General features: G+C 41.0%; 1 protein-coding gene across 2 annotated transcripts in view; it reads right to left on the bottom strand.

Moving 5' to 3' along the window:
* LOC132832309 (cadherin-18-like) overlaps positions 1-20,285 on the bottom strand; it is a 716,018-nt gene that overhangs the window by 198,494 nt on the left and 497,239 nt on the right. The window lies entirely within an intron of this gene.

Genomic DNA, 20,285 nt, shown 5'->3' with positions numbered 1-20,285 from the left:
TTATAAAGCTCTGGTTAGGCCCCATTTAGAGTACTGTGTCCAGTTTTGGTCCCCACACCTCAGGAAGGACATACTGGCACTGGAACGTGTCCAGCGGAGATTCACACGGATGATCCCTGGAATGGTAGGTCTAACATATCAGGAACGGCTGAGGATCCTGGGATTGGATTCATTGGAGTTTAGAAGATTAAGGAGAGACTTAATAGAAACGTACAAGATTATACTTGACTTGGAAAGGGTGGATGCTAGGAAGTTTTTTCTGTTAGGCGAGGAGACTAGGACCCATGGACACAGTCTTAAAATTAGAGGGGGTCAATTCAGAACAGAAATGTGGAGACATTTCTTCAGCCAGAGAGTGGTGGGCCTGTGGAATTGATTGCCACAGAGTGCAGTGGAGGCCGGGACGCTAAATGTTTTCAAGGCATAGATTGATAGATTCTTGATGTCACGAGGAATTAAGGGCTACGGAGAGAACGCTGGTAAGTGGAGTTGAAATGCCCATCAGCCATGATTGAATGGCGGAATGGACTCGATGGGCCAAACGGCCTTACTTCCACTCCTATGTCTTATGCTCTTATGGTCTTTTCTCATTGGACGAAGAAAGATGAGAGGTGCCTTGATGGACATGTATCAGATGATGAGCAGCGTACATAGAGCAGATCGCCAGAGTCTTTTTCCCGATGGTGAAAATGGCTGTCATGAGTGGACATAATTTTAAGGTGTTTGGAGGACGGTATAGGGAAGATGCCAGGGGTAGGTTCTTTACGCAGAGAGTGGTGAGTGCGTGGAATGCACTGCCAGTGGTTGTAGTAGAGTCAGAGACGTTAGGGACATTTACGCGACTCTTGGATAGGCACATGGAAGACAATACAATGAAGGGTATGTAGGGTTAGCCTGATCTTAGAGTAGAATAAAAGGCCAGCACAGCATTGAGGGCCAAATGGCCTCTACTGTGCTCGACTGTTCCATGTGCCGTGTTCTAAATTCATCGTGACTTAACATTCCACTTATAGTTTCCAATGAATGTCCATTAAGAAAAGTGGGTGACCTCTCTCTGTCCCAGATCAATTGTTACTTTTTTGTTCCGAGGTCAATTTTAGTATTATACCTATGACTCCAGCCATGATTCAGTGCTTCAGCAAAGTAGGGATTTCAATATGTAATGATTTATTCTGTTTAGATTAGAAGCACACAGATCAGTAGCTTCATCAATTAGAACACTGCAGAGTTTATGATGAAAGCTTCCAAAAGCAGTGATGAAAGGGATTGGTAACAACTGTATAAATCACATCTGGAAGCATCAATTCTGAACATCACAGCCTTTCACTAATAACTAAATAATTTGCTGTTACACTTTAATTTCATTCTGGAATGGTTACTGAGATGATGCTCCCTGTCTCACTTCAACTCTTCAAGATGTTAAATTGTGAGTGAGAATGGAAACTATTACACATGAAATGGAGATAGCAATCTGGGGGTGAGCATTTTTTAAGTAAGAACTGACATTTATTGAAAAGTTTTGAGTATTTCTCGGTGGTACCAGAGTAGTCCTAACTGACACTTCTATCCTGTTCAGCTTCTGCACTGATGTGTGAAATTGACCTCCCTCAGTTTGTAGGGGGAGGCAGATTTTCAAACATCAGCTGAGAAAATATAGGCTGCGGTGCACTTTGACTTTCCTGCATCCTTCGGCTTTCAGGTCGGTCTTTATACTCCAAACCATCCCAACGGAGCATGAGGATGGGGTTAACTCAGTTTGACTGAAATCTTAATGTAGAAAAAAATCAAAGGATAAGTTCCATTGGAGGTTCCTCGAGGGTGTATGGAGTTAGAATCTGGATCGGGGAATAAGAATGATTTAAACAAAAGTTTACTAGGCTAACAAGAGAATCTTTATACCCTCCACTACCACAGAATTCAGCTAGTCTACTGCCAGTCAAAACTTACCCACATTATGAGAAGACCATATTATTTACTGTGTGTCCCTAGTTCCCTTGAAAAGGTAGCAGTGAACGACCTTCTTGAACAGCTGCAATCCACCTGCTGCGAATTGACCCACAGTGCTGTTAGGGAGGGAATTCCGGAATTTTGACCCAGCAACGGTGAAGGAATGGCAATATATATCCAAGTCAAGATGGTGAGTGGCTCAGAGAGGAACTTAAAGGTGGTGGCATTCCGAGTATCCGCTGCCGACCCTCCTAGATGATAGTGGTCTTGGGTTTGAAAGGTGCTGCCTTAAGACCTTTGATAAATTACTGTAGTGCACCTTGTAGGTAGTACACAATGCTGCCATTGAGCATTGGTGATGGTAGAGGGAGTGGACACTTGTGAATGTAGAGCCAAACAAATGGATTGCATTATCATGGATGGTGTCAAGTTACTTCTATTTTGTTGGAGATGCACTCATCCACGCAACTAGGGAGTATTCCATTGCAGTGCTGAACTTGTGCCCTGTAGATAATGGACAGGCTTTCAGGAGTCAGGAGGGGAGTTACTCGCTGTAGTATTCCCAGCCTCTGATCTGCTCCTGTAGCCACTGTTTTTATGTGGTGAGTTTCTGGTCTGTGTGGAGTTTGCACATTCTCCCTGTGTCTGCGTGGGTTTCCTCCGGGTGCTCCGGTTTCCTCCCACAGTCCAAAGATGTGCGGGTCAGGTGAATTGGCCATGCTAAATTGCCCGTAGTGTAAGGTAAGGGGTATGTGTAGGGGTAGGGGTATGGGTGGGTTGCGCTTCGGCGGGTCGGTGTGGACTTGTTGGGCCGAAGGGCCTGTTTCCACACTGTAAGTAATCTAATCTAATCTAATCTAAGATACCCTCCAGGATGTTGATAGTTGGAGGTTTGGTGATGGCAATACCATTGAATGTCAAAGGGCGGAGGCTGTATTGTATCCTAATGGAGATGGTCATTGCCTGGCATTAGTGGAAGTGACAGGATATTGCTGACTGTTAATCCAGAGACCTAGGTAATGGGGAACCGGATTCAAATTTTTCCACTACAGATGGTGGAATTTTAATTCAATAAAAATCTGTAAATATGAATCTAATGATGAACATAAAATCATTGCTAATTGCTGGAAAAATAAAATTGGTTCACTTATGTCTTTTTGGGAAGGAACTGCTATCCTTACCTGGTCTGGCCTACATGTAACTCCAGACCACCAGCAATGTGGTTGACTCTTAACTGCCCTCTTGATAATAAGGGATGGGCGATAAATGATGGGCCTGGCCAGTGACATGCCAATCCCGTGAATGAGTAAAAAACATTGTGTGGCAGGAATATTACTTGTCAATGATCAGCTGAAACCTGGATGTTGTCCAGATTTTGCTCCATTTGAACATGGACATGCTTCAGAATCTGAGGAGTCAGGAATGATGCTGAACATTGTGCAATCATCAGTGAACATCCCTTCTCTGATCTAATGATGGAAGGAAGGTCATCGACGAGCAACTGAAGATGGTCAGGCCTCCCAATTCTTTCTCCTTCTCATCTCCCTAGTTTAATGCGACATTCACTGTATGTTTTGTGAAAACCAACTGGGAGTTTGAAACTCACTGCAATTAATTTATTGAGAGAGGGAATAAAAAACACCCACTTTTGTTGGCTCCCTGAGGTTCGCAGCATCCAGCTTGGAGTCCATCAACAATGTAGACATTTATAGCAGTTTGATCCAGCAATTCATTACCAGTCCAAAACCTGTCTGTCACTTGCTCGGATGTGAAGGTTTTGATGTGCGTAATTGGAAATTTTTACAAGGTTAGTAAAGCTTTGCAGCTCAGGTTGAGGTTTAGGGTGTAGGTTTGCTCGCTGAGCCATAGGTTTGATATCCAGACGTTTCATTACCTGGCTCGGTAACATCATCAGTGGCGACCTCCAAGTGAAGCGAAGCTGTTGTCTCCTGCTTTCTATTTATATCTTTCTCCTGGATGGGGTTCCTGGGGTTTGTGGTGATGTCATTTCCTGTTTGTTTTCTGAGGGGTTGATAGATGGCATCTAGATCTATGTGTTTGTTTATGGCGTTGTGGTTGGAGTGCCAGGCCTCTAGTAATTCTCTGGAATGTCTTTGCTTAGCCTGTCCCAGGATAAATGTGTTGTCCCAGTCAAAATGGTGGGTTTTTTTCATCCGTGTGTAGGGCTATGAGGGAGAGGGGGTCGTGTCTTTTTGTGGCTAGCTGGTGTTCGTGTATCCTGGTGGCTAATTTTCTTCCTGTTTGTCCTACGTAGTGTTTGTGGCAGTCCTTGCATGGAATTTTGTTGATGACGTTGGTTTTGTCCATGGGTTGTACTGGGTCTTGTAAGTTTGTTAGTTTTTGTTTGAGAGTGTTGGTGGGTTTGTGTGCTATTAGGATTCTGAGGGGTCTTAGTAATCTGGCTGTCATTTCTGAAACTTCTTTGATGTATGGTAAGGTGGTTAGGGTTTCTGGCTGTGTTTGGTCTGCTTGTCGTGGTTTGTTCTTGAGGAATCTGTGGACTGTATTTTTTGAGTATCCATTCTTCTTGAATACGTTGTATAGGTGGTTCTCCTCTGTTTTCCGAAGTCCGTCTGTGCTGCAGTGTGTGGTGGCTCATCGGAATAGTGTTCTGATACAGCTTTGTTTGTGTGTGTTGGGATGGTTGCTGGTGTGGTTAAGTATTTGGTCAGTGTTTGTCGGTTTTCTGTATACGCAGGTTTGTAGTTCTCCGTTGTCCTTTCTTTCGACTGTGACGTCCAGGAATGCGAGTTTGTTGTCAGTTTCTTCCTCCTTGGTGAACTTTATGCCTGTGAAGGTGTTGTTGATGATGTTAAATGTCTCTTCTATCTTGTTTCGTTTTGTGATGACAAAGGTGTCATCTATGTAGCAGACCCAGATTTTTGGTTTGATGGTTGGTAGGATTGTTTGTTCTAATCTTTGCATTACTGCTTCTGCTATGAATCTTGATAGCAGAGATCCCAAAACACGCATTCCTGGATGTCACAGTCAAAAGAAAGGACAATTGTACAGGAATCAAGGATTGCCCAATGGAAGTTGGCTGATCAGACCTGTCAGGGACACGAACCGAATGTGTCAGGCAATTCTGCATTTACTAAAGATGTTCAGGACTGGTCCAGCAGAAAAAGCCAAATTCCTTGTGATTTGGGAAGACTATTTGCTCCATTGGAGTTTCACTTTCCCAGGGGAAGCTGGAATATGGGCTGGTTGGGACCTTAGAGAAGTGAGATGTTTGATAACTTAGAAGAACTGCAATTGCACTATCACCATGTTTCAAATCCATGGTATGAAACTGATGTGGCAAGTTAACTAAATCAAAACAGAAATTGATGGAAAAGTTCAACAGGTCTGGCAACATCTACAGAGAGAAATCAGTTAACTTTTCAGGTTAACATTTTACTTTGACCCTTCTGAGTTCTGAGGAAGGGTCATTTGACCTAGGTCTCTACAGATATTGCCAGACCTGTTGAGCTTTTCCATCAATTTCAGTTTTTGTTCCTGTTTTACAGCATCTGCAGCTCTTTTGTTTTTTTAACCAAGAATCAACTATGTGCATGTGCGCCAAAAAAATACACTAAAACTATAAACGTCATTATGTTTGTGCTGATGTTGGAATATTTGTCTGAAAACGATTGTTATGCATTGCATTCAAACTGACTGGTTTATTAGAGAGGCATGCGTCAGGGTTATCCTCATCTGCTTGTATGGCTACCAACACTTTGCTACGATCCAACCAACATGAAGTCTTAGCATTGCTCAACCTATGGATGTGAAGACCTCGCAGACTTTCGGAATGATAAGGATGGTACTGCAAGGTAGCAGAGGAATCTCTCCCCAAGACATCATCACTGTTTCAGTTCCTGTTTAACTGATGGTCAAATAAGAAGCTGCCTCATTTCCTGTGTGCACATGGTATTTTTGTTCCTTCAAGTGTTTTCCCCAATCCCTCTTCAGCCTCACAAAATCATTGCAAAGCCTCTTTGAGATACTCCAATGTTATTATTTTAATTTATGTGCCCTAATGTTGCCATTCCATTTTCTGCAGTCCTTTAATTTACCTTAGATCGAATTTTCTTAACCTTCCACTGATCTGATCATGGATGTCATGGTAACAATCTGACAAAAAATTCTCCAAGTCTGAAGCCATAAGTAAAACAAAATAGTAGCAGGCATTTGCTGCTTCATTTCTCAGGGCAATGCCTCGACCAAAATCAGAAATGGCTGGAAGAGTCCAGTAGGTCCAGTAGGTGTGGAGAGAAATCAGGTTAATGTTTCAGGTCCAGTGACCCTTCTTCAGAACTGGTCTGGAGTTCCTTGCTCTCTTTTCCAATCAGAATCAGCCTGACGGGTTTAAAATATTAAATAAACCTGGCAGTTAATTGTCAATCATCGTTTACTGATGCATTTTCTATGTCAATGCCTCCATTAATCAAAACCCATTTTCCAATCAAACACTCCCTTGTCAGACAGAATTACTGCTGATTTTCCCCTGAAATTGGTACTTTGTAAATCCCCTGATGAGTGCACAGGCACAAGATTCATTAAGATACTCAAAATGAAAATATGTACCACATTCCTAATTTCTGCATGATCTTCAATTCATTTCACATCAACAAGGTAACATATCTACAAACTTACATGTGTTCAATACATAAATCTTTCATTTTTACATGAGGGAAAGTGATGTCAACTTCACATAAAACAAGAGGTAATATGAAAGAAGTGAAGCAGCAAATGTAGGAATCCAGAAACAATCTTCTCCTGTCTCATATTAACGCTGTGTGGAGAAACTCGAACAGCAATGATGGTGCCCGTGCAGAGTGAAATTACAGAAGATTGTAGAGGCTCATTATGCGAAAGTGATCCATAACTGAGTACATTAAATGCCTTTAGATGATGGCTTTAGGTGTTTCTGTTGTTATTACTGTAATTATTCTTTTTAATAAGTATTTTTCTGAACGTGTCCAAATTAAGCCGTTCAACACACCTCAGCTGCAATCAACTATGATATGGTAACATTCATAGCTTTGAAATAATAAACGGAAAATAATAGGTATCTGAAAATGATTAGAAAAAGCATTTTCTGATGAGGTGCCTAGGAGATTTTATTACGTTGTACCCACAAGAACAAAGCTGAAGTGAAGGATATTATTGCTTTAAAATCATTTCCTCAAACCCAATCATTATTACTTCAACATTTTTAATCAACACATTCAAAAATATTACTGCATACTGCTGCAGGTAGCACTTGAATTCAGATTTCCCTGGCTTAGAGGTAGGGACACTACTACAGTTCCACAACATCTCTTATTCATAACTTATTCTGTAGATATTTATTAATGACAGGTTTGCCAACTATCAGGATGATTCAGCTCAGGTTAAGCCACTATACTTACACTAAATATTACACTAATTAAAATCTTGATATCTTCAATGTAAAGTGTTTGAGAATCACCTAAAGCTGATCATCAGAAAATTTCACACGTTACAGTGTGTACTTATAAATGTTATCAAGGTTTTAAGTTAAATAACCTTCCATAAATGCGTACTTGATGGCTAACCAACCCCACCTCTATTACTAAACTTCCAATTAAATAGATTGCTTGAACATTATCATTCTGAAATTATCAAATATTAGACAGATTTTTATGTAATGGATTCTGGGCATGATCACATTTTATTGCTTGTTCTTAATTGTCCTTCAGAGATGTAGTGGACATTATCTGAAACGACTTGATGGTGTTCGATAAAAATTCCAAGGTATTCCCTGTGGTGAAGAAGGTGCGATGATATATAGCCAGTTGACTTTCAGTACCCCACCATCAGTGACTGTGCATTAGGGTGACAGTTAGACACAGCTTTGAAATTCACTCAAGCCCTAAACCTCTCCAACTCTCCACAAAACTGAAACCAGGAGCAGGAGTAGGCCATTCGGCCCTTCAAGCCAGCTCCCCCATTCAAATATGCGCCCCATTCCTGCTTTCTCCCCATATCGTTGCTAGCAGTAACTTCCAGATGAAAGTTTTCCCTGAGACAAAAATAAAAATAAAAATTGCTAGAAAACCTCAGCAGGTCAGCAGCATCTGCGGAGAGGAATCAGAGTTAATGTTTCAGACACTCCGTCAGAACTCAGACAATTTTCCCTGATTTTATGACTTGCATAATTCTTGGCGGTAGTGGTTACAAGTGAGGAAGGTTTTGGCAATACTTGTCTTAGCATGTTGTCACATCTACTGTGAAGAATGAACACACTACTGTTATAGTGTGATGATGATGGAAGCAATGAAGGGTATGTTTCCAATGAAGGGTCTATGATTCGAATTCGGCATTTGAAGTGTACTTGATGGTTGTCTTTGGTTCTTCTGTCTCCTGCTGTCCCTCACAGCTTTTCTATTTCCTGTTTCTAACTTTACTTACTTCCAGTTTGAGTTATCTCTCAGGTTCTCACTCCCTTGACAAGTTGATTTAAACTCACCTCAACAGCACAAGCAAATCTCCCTGTGAGGATAGCAGTCCCAGTCACGTAATGATCAAACTTCTGACTATGGAATCCACTTACTATCACCTTTCTATTTTCTTTCTCACCCCTTATACAGCAGAAATATCCCTTGATGCCATGGACCTATTTCTGGTCATGCTCTGTGAGGAACCAGTGCATTCTAAAATGGAATACCAATGGCAAGCACAATGGTCTCAGTGACCTCATATACTACCTGCCGGATAGTTTTAGACTGCTTGGTAGTCACCCATTCCTGCTCTGCCGATACATTTTGAATCTGCAGTATAACACACCACCCAAATACAGTTCTATCTCACAGATACACAACAATGTCTCCTCATTCTTGGATTCCATCTTGTACAGCCAGTGACATTGCTGGACATAGGGCACGTCCATGACTTCACACATACTACAGCATGTACACCTTCACATGTCCCTTCTGATTTATCACCTCATAACTCTGAATAATTTTGGTTACCCATACAAAAAAACAAACTGAAAATAAAAATTTATGCTGGTTAGATCACTCACTAACAGTAGTTTCTCACCAGCCAATAAGCTGACAGGTTTCTGAAAGTGTTGGTCTATCTGCTACCCAGGTAAGGCTTAAATGGTGTATTCAATTACACAAGGAACAGCTGTAAGTGAATGAAGATAGGGATCAGAAGGATTTTCATCTTTGAGGATTGTGAATATGTGGCTGGATCATTAAGTATATTCAAGCCTGCAATACAAAGTGTTTTTCAGTCAATAAGGGGATCAAGGATTATGGAGAAAAAACAAGAGAGTGCAGTTGAGGATTGTCAGTTGATCCATGAACTCGATCGTCTGTTTGGCCTAACACTGAGATGCTGCATCTCATTGACAATTTGGGAACCCAGCAACCTTCAGGACTTAAAACCAAGGTTATCAATTTTAGGGCCTCAGCACCTTGTCCCATGTCCTTCCCCCCAACCCCGACACACCAGGTCATATCACCACATGGACTGCTACCATAAACATCCCATTGTCAACTACTAATGGTCCCCATTAGCAGCTATTCATTCTCCAGGTTGAGGTTCACCCAATCCTTTGTCTGTTTAACTCCTGATCTATCTCTCTGAGCTCCATCCCCACTTATGGTTTACTGGTCTCTGCTCCCCACCTTCAGCATATGCATCAACCTTTTCCCAGTTCTGAAGAAGGGTCATCAGATCAGAAATGCTAACTCTGCTTTCTCTCCACAGATGCTGACAAAGCTGCTGAGTTTCTCCAGAAATTTCTGTTTTTGTTTCAGATTTCCAGCAACCGCACACAATTCCGGTTTGTCTTGCATAGTAACATGTTGTGATTACTCCAGGATTACGTCAATGAGATATGATTTGGAGATGCCGGTGTTGGACTGGGGTGTACAAAGTTAAAAATTACACAACACCAGGTTATAGTCCAACAGGTTTAATTGGAAGCACACTAGCTTTCGGAGCGACGCTCCTTCATCAGTTGATTGTGGAGGGCTCGATCGTAACACAGAATTTATAGCAAAAATTTGCAGTGTGATGTAACTGAAATTATACATTGAAAAATTGATTGTCTGTTAAGCCTTTCATCTGTTAGAATACAGTGATAGTTTCACTTCTTTCATGTGTAAATCACAAAACCCTTTTTTTTAAAGTTGCATTCTCGGGTTAGCTGTTAACAATGGTGATAACTAGACAAAATGTTGAAGGTGCTAGCCCCTTGTGTTCTCTGTCTATGATCTGATGTTTAGATTGATTCTAATCTAAAATGTGAGATAACAGAGTTTTACATAAATTCATGTAGTTTTTGAGCTCAGAGTTCTACATGAATGTATGTAGTTTTTGAGCAAAGTGCTATGTAACTCTGCAAGTACAAATTCACCGCACACAATATATGTGTGCATGTGGGTCTTTGTCTGTCTGTGTGTGTGTGTCTGTCTGGAGTGGGGGTTGTGAGTGTGAGAAAGTGTGTATGTGTGTAGTGAGTGCAGAGTGTCTTAAGTCTGTGAGGGGGTGCATGTGTGAGTGTGGGAGTGTGAGTGTCTATAAGGGTGTGTGTGGGTGTCTGTGTGCATGTCTGTGTGTACCTGTATCCGTGTGTATGTGAGGATGTGTGTGTAGGAATATCTGTGTGTGTGTGGAATGCAATGGTGATTACCTGTACCCATAGGGAGGGCCTCAACCAGGACCTTGGGTTCATGTCACATTACAGGTGACCACCATTGCACTACACACACACACACAGATATTCCTACACACACACACTCTCACATACACACAGACACAGGTACACACAGACGCAGACACCCACACACACCCTTATAGACACACACACTCCCACACTCACACATACACCCTCTCACAGACTTAAGACACTCTGCACTCACTACATTGTGTGAGGGATTTACAAATGGCAAACATCATAATGGTTTCTGCAACCACAGTCCCTACATGTACGTGGTATTGAAATATTATTTCCAATATTCCAGACTTATGCTGAAAATCAAAATATACCTTAGGAACAAGGGAAGATGGAATTTTACAAAGAAACAGAAAGGATGTTGTGATAACCTCTACAAGGTCCATGGTAAATCATTAATTACTTCTCCTATGGAGCTCATGACAATGAGTTCCCTTGGTAGCCTGCCCTGCTGGAACTCATCACCTGAGCCTTTATAAAGCAGACGAAGAGGTGGGTCGACAGAACTGTTTGTCCAGGGCTGGGACTAGCCTTTGTAGCCATGAGTAGTGGCTCCAAGTTGGTGTTCTACAATAAGTGATGTTCTGTTCTAGTTGAGCTTCCTATGTCATCACAGAGGTGATGACAAATCAAATATTTCATGAATTGAGAACATCATAAATTACTTGCCAACCAATAAATCACTCCACAATGTGTTTGCTGCTGAAATCAAGGAGTTTCATGCAGAAATAATTACAAAGCTTTGAATTTAAAACTGAAATAATTTATATCCTCGAGGCTATTGATAATGCTTGAGGTGTACACGAGGAAGTGACCATTCCACCTTGAGATAATCTTTTAGAAACTAATGTGCTCCTAAGAGCCATTTGTCACACAAGAAAAGCCAAAGTAAAGAATATTTTTTGTAAATTGCATGTGTAGCCAATTTCCATTTGCCAAGGGGGTGCTCAGTGGAAAATGGGAAATAAGGTGGAAAAATCAGCAAAAGCCATTGCAAAATCAAAATGTGTTCATATTTGTGACAGCACAGTACTCTATCATTATCTCACATTCCTGCAGGTGGTGTACTATTTCCTGATAAATAAGGACATGTTGAGAATATTGCTTCCTATAATGGATCCTTTTATCTTTCAGTTTAAAATTCAACCTCAGCCCCTATAGGCTACATGGAACTCTCCTTTCTAAATTAATCCAGGATTCTGAACAAAATAATTTTGATGATAACAAATCCTCATGATGATAAACCTCTAACACTAATGGCTGCACCTGGTAGAAAACTATCCACATCTCTCAGAAAGGCTATAATGCAGGCAGTGCTGAAAATTGACAACTGTTGCTCAGAAGAAATAACAATAGGTTCATGACATGTAGCAGCAAGATTTAGCCATTCAGCCCATCACATCTGCTCTGCCATTCAATGATAATCCTCAACTTCACTTCCCTGCTTTCTCCCCATACTCCTTGATTCGCTTCTTGATTAAAAATCAATCTCTGCCTTTATCATACTTAATTGCTCAGCTTCAAAAGATCTCCTAAATTTAGAATTTAAGTGACTGTCTTCTGATTTAATAAAACGTATTGTTCATCTGTATTCTAAATACATGAAGTAGTCAGCATGGCTTTGTGTGTGGGAAATCATGTCTCACTGAATTGATTAAGAATTTTGAAGAACTAACAAAGATGATTGATGAGGGCAGAGCACTAGATGCGATCTATATGGACTTCAGTAAGGTGTTCAACAAGGTTCCCCATGGGAGACAGGTTAGCAAAGTTAGATCTCATGGAATACAGGGAGAACTAGCCATTTGGATACAGAACTGGCTCAAAGGTAGAAGACAGAGGGTGGTGTTGGAGGGTTGTTTTTCAGACTGGAGGCCTGTGACCAGTGGAGTGCCACGAGGATCGGTGCTGGGTCCCCGGCTTTTTATCATTTATAGAAATGATTTAGATGTGAACATAGGAGGGAAAGTTAGTAAGTTTGCAGATGACACCAAAATTGGAGGTATAGTGGACAGCGAAGAGGGTTACCTCAGAGTACAACAAGATCTTGATTAGATGGTCCAAGGTGTGACAGAGTTTAATTTAGATAAATGTGAGGTGTTGCATTTTGGAAAGGCAAATTGGCTCAGTGGTTAGCACTGCTGCCTCACAGCGCCAGGGTCCCAGGTTCGATTTCAGCCACGGGTGACTGTCTGTGTGGTGTTTGCACATTCTCCCTGTGTTCGAGAGTCCAAAGATATGCAGGTCAGGTGAATTGGCCATGCTAAATTGCCCATGGTGTTAGCTGCATTAGTGAAAGGGAAATGGGTCTGCTTGGGTTACTCTTTGGAGGGTAGGTGTGGACTGGTTGGGTTGAAGGGCCGGTTTCCTCACTGTAGGGAATCTAATCTAATCAAATCAGGGCAGGACTTATACACTTAATGGTAAGGTCCTAGAGAGTGTTGCTGAACAAAGAGACCTTAGACAGCAGGTTCATAGCTCCTTGAAATTGGAGTCGCAGGTAAATAGGATAGTGAAGAAGGGGTTTGGTATGCTTTCCGTTATTGGTCAGAGGATTGAATATAAGAGTTGGGAGGTCCTCTTGCGGCTGCGCAGGACATTGGTTAGGCCACTTTTGGAATATTGTGTGCAATTCTGGTCTCCCTCCTATTGGAAAGATGTCCTGAAACTTGAAAAGATTTCTAAGGATGTTGTCAGGGTTGAAGTGTTTGAGGTATCGGGAGAGGCTGAATTGACTGGGGTTATTTTCCCGGAAGCATTGGAGGCTGAGCGATGACCTTATAGAGGCTTATAAACACATGAGAGGCATGGATAGAGTAAATCAACAAAGTCTTTTCCCTGGAGTGGGGGAGTCCAGAACTAAAGAGTACAGGTTTAGAGTGAGAGGGGAAAGAGACCTAAGGGGCAACATTTCACTCGGAGGGTGGTACATATATGGAATGAGCTCCAGAGGAAGTGGTGGAGGCAGGTACAGTTACAGCATTTAAAAGTCATCTGGATGGGTATGTGAATAGGAAAGGTTTAGAGGGATATGGGCCAAGTGCTGGCAAAAGGGACTAGATTAATTTAGGATATCTGGTCAGCATGGATGAGTTGGACCGAAGGGTCTGTACATCTCTATGATTCTGAAGTCATCCCCACTGATCGACTCCCTCACAACAGGAAATAACCTCTTCACATCTGTCCTATCGTAGTAAAAAGAAGGAGGAGTAGGCCATTCAGCCGTATGAACCTGCTCCACTGTTCAGTATGATCATGGCTGATCCTCCATCTTAAAGTCACATCCTTTGGCACTAGCCACAACTCCACTGACCTTAGTGTCATCCACAAATTTACTAACCCATCCTTCTTCGCCCTCATCCAGGTCATTTATAAAAATGACAAACAGCGGTGGCCCAAAACAGATCCTTTTAGTGCATCATTAGTAACTGAACTCCAGGATGAACATTTCCTATTAATCACCACCCTCTGTCTTCTTTCAGCTAGCCAATTTCTGATCCACAGCACCAAATCACCCTCAATCCCATGCCTCTGTATTTTCTACAATAGCCTATTATGGAGAACCTTTATCAAATACCTTACTGAATCCGTATACAGAGGAACCTCGATTATCCAACGGACATGGGCAGGAAGTATTTCACTCAGCTAATCGAATGCCAGATAACATAGTTTAGATTAGAGTGGTGCTGGAAAAGCACAGCTGGTCAGGCAGCATCTGAGGAGCAGGAAAATCGACGTTTCAGGCAAAAGCCCTTCATCAGGAATAGAGGGAGGGTGCCCGCAGAGTGAAGAGATAAATTTTACCTAGATAACCCTCCTGCACACAATGTGAATACTGTGTGAAATTAGATTAACAATTGCTCAGATGCAGAAAATATTGGTGTAAACATGTCCGCCATTTAGGAACACATCAGATTATAACAGATTCTGTCAACAGTTTCTTTCACAACTCATTCGGAATTAGAAATCTTTTCAAGAAGCATCATAAAGCAAATGTTTCATTTAACGCAGAATATCTTACAGAGAATGTTGATTATTTAAAGCTCCATATATCATCTGATCAGTTTGGACAGGCCTCTCCATCTGAACATGCCAGCATGTGACCACATAAAATGCATTCCTCAACAATATAATGTTATAATATCATGTCCTGGGTGTGGTTCCAAAAACCACATCACAAAACAAAACCATCCAACCTTCCATCAACAACGCAGTCAGTGTAGCAGAATAGGTCCCTTCCTGATGTTGTACTACAATCTGAAGAACAAACCAAACAACAAATCCAATCCCTCTCAACGATACAGGTACATTCAACTCTTGGGACCAAACTTTGAGGAATGCATCAATACTGCAGGGGAACGAAGTTAAAAATTACACAACACCAGGTTATAGTCCAATAGGTTTAATTGGAAGCACTAGCTTTCAGAGCGACGCTCCTTCATCAGGTAGTTGTGAAGGACACAATTGTAAGGCACAGAATTTCTAGCAAAAGTTTACAGTGTGATTTAATTGAAATTATACATTGAAAAACACCTTGATATTCTGTTGAGTTTTTCATCTGTTCAAATACCATGATAGTTTCACTTCTTACATGTGTAATTCACAAAACTTTTTTTAAAAAGTTACATTCTCAGGTTAACTGTAACAATTGGTGTTAGCCAGATAATCACCTTCAACACAGTATCTGGCTAACACCAATTGTTACAGTTAACCTGAGAATGTAACTTTTAAAAAAAAGTTTTGTGATTTACACATGTAAGAAGTGAAACTATCATGGTATTTGAACAGATGAAAAACTCAACAATCAAGGTATTTTTCAATGTATAATTTCAGTTATAACACACTGTAAACTTTTGCTATAAATTCTGTGTATTACAATCATATACTCCACAACCCCCTGATGAAGGAGCGTCGCTCCGAAAGCTAGTGCTTCCAATTAAACCTGTTGGACTATAACCTGGTGTTGTGTGATTTGTAACTTTGTCCACCCCAGTCCAACACCGGCATCTCCAAATCATGGCAGGACAACAAGCTTCTGTTCATGAAGGACAACGACAGCATAGATCGAGTATTTGTTTTCTTCCATGGGGAACTACTGACTGCATGAAATACAAACAATGCACTAGAAGAGTGGAACCACATGGTAATCCTCAAACACTCAGCAGCTCCTTCACCACAAGTTCCTTCAGGCAGATTGACTCAATCTCTGAATTAATAAAAGCATCACAGAACAAACAAAATCACTAATTATTTCCACACCAGATCTTAGACTTTCCTGTTCTACCGAGCAAAACAGATAAATCAAGACAAATAGTTGATGACAACAGTTAAGATCGATAAAAAAAGACTAAAAATGGTATAAAAAGAACTAATCTGAGAAAGTCATTTGAGAATGTGTACAAAGAGCTGCTAGAGGAAGTGGTGGAGGCTGGTACAATTGCAACATTTAAAAGGCATTTGGATGGGTATATGAATAGGAAGGGTTTGGAGGGATATGGGCTGGGTTCTGGCAGGTGGGACTAGATTGGGTTGGGATATCTGGTCAACATGGATAAATTGAACCAAAGGGTCTGTTTCCGTGCTGTACATCTCTATGACTCTAAGTGTTCTCAGTGTTTATTATGGAGGGGGTGGGGGGGGGGGGGGGGGGGGTAGGGGGGATCTACTCAGAAAGGGGTGTTCTAGAATTGCTTTAGGATCACATTGAGCCTGGAAGACTCACATGAACACAAAGATATTTAAGCCCATAATTCATGTACCTCCAACAACTGAAAGCCTGATATATAACCATGGACGGCAGCATTTCGTGATAACCTAGAAAAAATAGTGACTCTGAAGTCTCAGTCTGAAGGCCATTCTTGACTTTGCCTTCTCGTTAATCTCTCTGTAAAGAACTCATACTGTGATATCAAACCACGCAATAAAATAGACTGTCTCAGTTGGTATGGGTGTGCTCACAGACCTGTTAGCCTGACATTCTGAGCTCTGTACTGATTAACTAACAGCAATGTATTTCCTCGGCTTGGTCAGGAACAGGCAGATGATGGTGTTCTTATGTGGCTACTACTGTTGGTGGAGCCTGCTGTCAGAGAAGGGTTGGGGAACTGTTACAATGTGACTTGTAATTGGAGAGGTTCCTGCTGTTTTCTGATACCATCGCTTAATCTGTAAGTGGATCTTCACTAAGTATGTAAGTGTAGCCCACAAAACTAAATATAGATGTTTCACAAAACAGAACCGAGTTACGTCAATGAAACTGCAACACACAGAGAAAATGTTGTCATTCCAGTAAATTACAGATTAACCTGCTTGCTCTAAACCTCTAAACCTCCCTGTATTTTTATCATTTGCTTTTATTTCAGATTTCAAACATTTAACTTTTAATGTGACACTGTTTTGCTGAAGCGTGCCATATTCTTTGAAGTCATGACAGGCCAATATTGAGAGAATGTTTCCCTAACAGGTGAACCTGGATTGAGCAGCTTTAGTCTATGTTTAGGGGTTTTGATCATTAAAACTGAGATGAGGGAACATTTCTTCATCCAAAAGGTAATACATTTTGGAATTCTCCACCTCAAAGATATTGTCCAAAATTTGTTTAGTGGTGAGAAATATAAACATTGACAAAAAGAAACAAGCTTATTGAATGCTGGAGAAACTCAGCAGATTTGGCAGCATCTGTGGAGAGAGAAACAGAGGTTATGTTTTGAGTCGAGTATGACTCTTGTGTTGAATTTCTCCCTGTGTTTGTTTCAGGTTTTCAATATCTATATTTTGCTTTTCATTGATAGAAGTAAAGGTAAAGCGCATGTCTCCAATACTGTAGAGAGAAATGCAAGAGAATTAAATTTAGAAAGGGAACAACACCTTCTAGAGCATAAGAAGACGGCACTAATTGGTTGGACTTAGAGCAACAAGGGGCAGGCAAGAGATACTGGCCCACCCAGTAAATATATAAAAAAAGAAAATCTTGACTTTATATCTCTTTCCTCAATGCTACTGAGTTTGTTCAGAACAATAATTGTTAGATATTTAGAAAAGAGGAACTAAAGGGCTACATGGATAAGACAGGGTTGGGGAGTTAGTGGATGAGATTAGTATTAACCTTACTGAATGGAGGATCCTCTCATGGGTATTATGACTACTCCTGCTTCTATTGCTTTTGTCCGTGTATATTAAGTTGGAACTAACTAATGCAGTGATAGTTCTGAAAACAAATTACTCCTTTTTGCTTTTTGTCCACCAGATGAATTACAAATTACCTTTGCTTATTATCTTTATTTGAAATAGTATCACATTATCTGATTCCCCTTCTCTGAGGAAGACTATTCTACCTTTGGAAGGAGTATAACAAAGGTTTACCAGACCGATTCCGGGGATGGTTTGAAGAGAGACTGGGTAGTTTAGGACTATATTCACTGGGGTTTAGAACGGGTTGGGGGGAATCTTGCAGGAACCTATAGCATTCTGACAGGACTAGACAGTGTAAATGCAGACAGGATGTTCCTAATGAGCGAGGAGTCCAGAACCAGGGGTCACAGTCTAAGGATCTGAGATGTGGCATTTAGGACTCTGATGTGGAAAAATGTCTTCACCCAGAGAATAAGGAGCCTGAGGAATTCTCTGCCACAGATAGCAATTGATGCCAAAACATTGAATGTTTTCAAGAAGGTGTTGGATACATTTCTTAAGATTAAAGTGATCAAACGGTATGGGGAAAAAGTGGGAAAAGGCTTGGACAATCAGCCACAGCAGGCTCAAAGGGCTGAATGGTCTACTCCTGCTCCTATTTTCTACCTTTTGGTGTTTTTCTAATCAGTCAATATTTACAATATATTTCAATGGCTGCTTTCTGAATAATTATCAAACAGTAATTGGGATTCTTTTAAACCAGTTGGTTTGTGTTGAATGATTCAAATGTCAATTTTGAACCTTAAAGACTAGATTTTTTAAGGTGGCAAGGTGGCTCAGTGGTTAGCACTGCTGCCTCACAGCGCCAGGGACCCAGGGTTGATTCCAGCCTCAGGTGACTGTCTGTGTGCAGTTTGCACATTCTCCCTGCTGTCTGCCTGGGTTTCCTCTGGGTGCTCTGGTTTCCTCCCGCAGTCCAAAGATGTGCAGGTCAGGTGAATTGGCCACGCTAAATTGCCTATAGTCTTAGCTGCATTAATCAGAGGGAAATGGGTCTGGGTGGGTTACTCTTCAGAGGGTGGGTGTGGACTTGTTGGGCCTGTTTCCACACTGTAGGGAATCTAATCTAAAATGTAACTTTTATTGTTTGCATGCTGGAAGTACACTTTGCAAATTCGAGCCTGATGATCATATGCTCTCACAGGGTTGTCTGCTTATTAAAATGACTAACATGTTAATTCTACTGGGCCTGTAGATCTCCTTTCTGAATTCCCAATAAGCAGTTTGAGTTCCTTAAGCTGCATGTCAGAAGAATACATTTGTATAATCCCCCTTCACACAATACTCTGAACATAACTCTCAGTCCTGATCATCCTAGCAATTGTATAAAGCTGCTATTCTATTTGGGCTGTGAGAGACTTTTGAGAGTTCAAGATTAGTGACACTGAAAGGAGGTAATTTACAAAAAAAACCCCAAAGATTCTCATTGAAACAGCATGACAGTTTTTGAACACAGGAATACTGGTGTCCAACTGCTTTCAACCTGCCTTCATTTTGTTGTGTTAAAGTAAATGCCTAGGAGGCTGTCATTATTACAAAAGTGGAACATCACTGTTCGAGTATTATAACTGCATTTGACTAAAATATAGATGCTAATTAAGGGATAAATGTGTTCACTGAATTATTTGCTCTCAGTCCTTACGAACATGAGTACAAAAGACGCACTGGAGCAGGAGCACGACCCTAGAGCCAGGCCATTATTTAATAAGATCATGGCTGATCTGATTGTAACTGATCTGAGTTCACCTCCTGCCCAACTGATGTAGAAATGCCGACATCATTTTCCATTGTATAAGAAAATGGACAAGGATATCATAGAATTGAAAAATCCAGGGATTTATTAAAGCTGACTGTTGTCCATTAGCACTACATTCCTCAGACAGGTGAGTGTTTGGGTGAACAGACAATCAAAGAATAATGGCAGGCCTCTTAACCCTTTAAGCCTGATCTGACATTCAGTAAAATAACAGTTGATCTAATTTTAACCTCAATTCTACATTCCTGCTTCCCTGATCATTTCTCATTTCTTGGTCATCAAGAATCAACCTCTGCCTCCCTTAAAAATTAATGAAAGATTCTTCACCCATTGCCTTTTGGATCAGTCCCTAATGTTATGAAGCCAAGCTTTTTTTAAAAAAACCATACATTTTGAATTTTGTGTCTGCATAAGGTTGTTGGTATCCGAAAGGTTTAACTGACAGCAAAAGGCATGGTTTGCCCATCAGGAAATAAAGGACTGCTCCTGGAAGATGGAAAGAATCTTTACCAGTTCGCTTTTTTGAGAAGATTTGTACCTCAGGTTGAGGTTCTGGATGTAGGTTTGCTCACTGAGCTGGGAGGTTCGGTTTCAGACATTTTGTCACCATAGTGGGTAACATTAGCAGTGATCCTCCAGTGAAGCACTGGTGTTAGTGGCCCACTTTCTATTTAT

This window comes from Hemiscyllium ocellatum, chromosome 34 (genome assembly GCF_020745735.1).
Source record: "Hemiscyllium ocellatum isolate sHemOce1 chromosome 34, sHemOce1.pat.X.cur, whole genome shotgun sequence".
In the NCBI taxonomy this organism is placed as follows: Eukaryota; Metazoa; Chordata; class Chondrichthyes; order Orectolobiformes; family Hemiscylliidae; genus Hemiscyllium; species Hemiscyllium ocellatum.
The sequence above is the reverse complement of the archived record's forward strand: the minus strand, read 5'-3'. Positions and strand labels throughout refer to the sequence as shown.